At 38.6% G+C, this 3,436-nt stretch overlaps 1 non-coding gene across 1 annotated transcript; it reads left to right on the plus strand.

Annotated features, from left to right (window-relative positions):
* Positions 1–918: 918 nt before the first annotated feature.
* Positions 919–971, plus strand: LOC115136534 (U7 small nuclear RNA). Its single transcript, XR_003864644.1, has one exon. It is a non-coding gene; the product is annotated as a U7 small nuclear RNA (small nuclear RNA).
* The last annotated feature ends 2,465 nt before the right edge of the window (positions 972–3,436 follow it).

Genomic DNA, 3,436 nt, shown 5'->3' on the forward strand with positions numbered 1-3,436 from the left:
CAGTGGGAGGGGGATATTCATGCATTATTCATCATTAACCAAAATAATCCTGACATGGTAGAAGGGCATATTTTGAGGATTATATGTAGGACTAAGGGATATGCAATAATATGTAGTACTAAGGGAGTAGTATTCCATGTGTGGAGATTGATAGTTCTGTTCTGTGGTAATTAGTATTTTGTTTACTTGTGATTCAGTGTCTGTGAGACTCTGGGGACACTGTAGACTCTGGGGACACTGTAGACTCTGGGGACACTGTAGACTCTGGGGACACTGTAGGCACCGCCAGGGTGTGAAGGGAGTGAGAGAAAGAAAAGCCCAAGAAAGGGGTACAATAAAGATGCTTCTTGAAGAGGAATTCACACAATGAATGTGTGAAAAAATCTGATGTAGCATGTTGGACAGCTGGATATAATTTCAAGAATAAGATCATTTTATTTTATAAGCCATGGTAAACACCCTCATACCCACATGAAAAAATACTATAGTTTACTATAGAATACTACAGGACTTACTATAGAATTCTGTAGTACACTGTAGTAAACTGTAGTAAACAGTAGAATACGCTACTACACAATATATATTTCATTTTAATATTCCTCAACCCCCCCATATCCCTATGTGTGCCACCAATGAGTGAGAAATCTACATGCCAAGTATGTACCATATATTGTATTCCATATAGCAGTGTTTCCCAACACATTTTTATTGTAACCCTGGACAAGCACACCTGATTCAACTTGTCAACTAATCATCAAGCCCTCAATGAGTTGAATGAGGTGTGTTTGTCCAGGGCTGCAATAAAATGTGTACTGTTGAGGGTCCTGGAGGACCAGGGCTGAGAAACACTGCCATATAGGTTATAAGCACTGAACCTATTCGTTTAGACACCAGTCTTACCTAATTATAGGTTATGGAAAATGTGCTCTTTTGGTATTTCTCCAGTAGGTTTCCTCCAGGAGAAAGCCCCCACTTCCATGTCAAAGTTAATAAGGCAGAAACACTACAGTAAATACTACAGTATACTACAGTAATGTCAGCAAAAACGGTATTTATACCATAGTAAACTATAGTCGTTTTTCATGTGGTTGCCCAGGGAAAACTGCATGCTCTAGTTACAGACCAATATCCAATCCACATCTGTGTTTTGGATCATAATCTAGTTTAAAGTGGTGGAGGAATGAAGACTTCTGGGAAGTAAGAATCTATGAAGGTAGATAGCAACATTACTCTCCCCAAGGACACTCATGAGAAGTTACTCTTAACAAGGCCACAATCAAATTCAATCTCCCGCCGATCTGCTTCTCCCAACAGACCCACATGACAAAATACTATAGTATACTATGGTATAGATACTATAGTACTCACTGCAGTGTTTTTGCACATGAGTATTTACAGTTAACTAACTTCTTCTTCTCCGATAGGGTTTAATGCTGTTGGCATCCAATATGTTGCATTACCGGCACCAACGGAACTATAGTATAGATCCATTACAATTTGTAATATAAAAATACAATAAACAAATTAAAAAACAGCCTTCCAACTAACCCTTCACTCATTAAAAACACACTACCCCTTTCCACTACTTTGACCTTATCTGCTCCTACACCATGCCATCGGTCTGGAAGGACGAGACACCAGCACTCAACACACCCTGGAACTCGTCTGAATTCAAATCTCAAACACCTAAGTATATCTCTGCAGCTGCCACCACAACATCTATTTGCTGTGAGTTTATGTTCTATTTCTGCAGTACAGTTGATAACCTCTCTCTCTCTATGAATGCTAAGAAGCCAACCTTACCGAAGCATGTTGGCCTATCCCTGTGTGCTGGCACAGATGTAATACTCACAGGGATCCCTTCAAGATCCCTCCCCATTAACCCATTCTCCTCTACTTTCTTTACTGCCTCCACAGAGGATAATTCTGCACTTACTAAAATAGAAATAACTATATATATTTTTTCACATATTTTTCTTGGTAACATGTTTTTTTCACATCAAACACTTTTGAAATAATTTAAATAATAACCCAAACCTTTTCTTCGGGTCTCAGGACACTATAAAACGTTTGTGTTTTTGCAGATGTAGTGTTTTTCTACAGTGTTTTCACCTGGATAATACTGAGGCATTTACTATAGTGTTCTAGAGTATACCACAGCATTCTATAGTAAGTACTACACATGATTGAGGGATACTACAGTGTGTACAGTATACTACAGTTTACTACATAATTACTGTAGTATTCTGTAGTAAACTGTAATATTTTTCTAGTGAGCACACAGGCACACATGTAACACACACACACACACACACACACACACACATTCTCTTGAGACGGAAGACGTCAACCCAAATGTCCTTCGCGTTTGCCTCCAATGCAAGCAAAGGCTATAATTCATAAAAGCTGCAATCTTATAGACAGGCATCAAACTCTCAAAATGGCTGTCAATATAAGAAACGCGAAGGACAGAGTTCCTCAAAATGATAGATTTATATCTATTATCATCTCCTTAAAATCATTTCAGAGGGAGGCCAAATCGTATAAATTTTACGGGGCCTGTCGGCATATTCATATTTCTTATGTTTTAAAAAATCCTGCCATGTCTTTTATTGGCTAAGAGGCCCTATAAGAACCGGGTGTGCTGAAGTACAGCTAGTTGAGTCAGACTTGATGATTATTAAGTCTGATTGCGAACTTTACATGAATAACACTTTGTTTCTGTTTCTTTCAACATTTTGTTTTTAACAAGAATTCACTTGGTGCTTGAATCTCTTTGCCAAGAGGGAATGAAAGTGCAAGTGAACGTGATGTTACAGCCATACTGTGGTTATAAGCACAGTTGGAAGCAAATTGACCAATCAGTTTGCTTGGCAGGAACTAACATTTTTCTATGAAAATATCTGGATTAACAATCTAAAAATCTAGCCCTAGTCCACTCTATACAGTTAAAGGATATTTTGGATTTATACTGACATGATGCAAGTTCATATGGCTGGTTATGACTTATTTATGTAATCAGTAGACCAGATTAAACTGGGTTTACGATAAAGCTTTCTTTAAGTGATGTGCAATCCAAGAATCTAATCTTGGCAGTGATGCACACGCTTGCAAGCACGCACACACCAGGATTTAGTGGTCTTTTTTGATCGCGGAGTTATGATTCTGCATTCAAAGTTGTCTTTGCATTTTTATTTCAGTCACATCGCAGAACTCTTATCCAGAAGGATTTACAGTAAGTGCCTTCAAATAATTAGCCTGGGAAAATGACATAGTACTGCTTCGTAAGTAAAAGTAAGTAAGTGTTAGGGCTGTCCGCATATTGTTGGGGGGTGTGGTAGAATGTAAGTGTAACTGTAGCCCTAATCTCGTTCTCAGACGCGCTGTGCACAATAGCCTGGAGAGGAAGTTACTGTTGCCCTCGTGATCTTGGCCT

This window comes from Oncorhynchus nerka, linkage group LG10, assembly GCF_034236695.1.
Source record: "Oncorhynchus nerka isolate Pitt River linkage group LG10, Oner_Uvic_2.0, whole genome shotgun sequence".
In the NCBI taxonomy this organism is placed as follows: Eukaryota; Metazoa; Chordata; class Actinopteri; order Salmoniformes; family Salmonidae; genus Oncorhynchus; species Oncorhynchus nerka.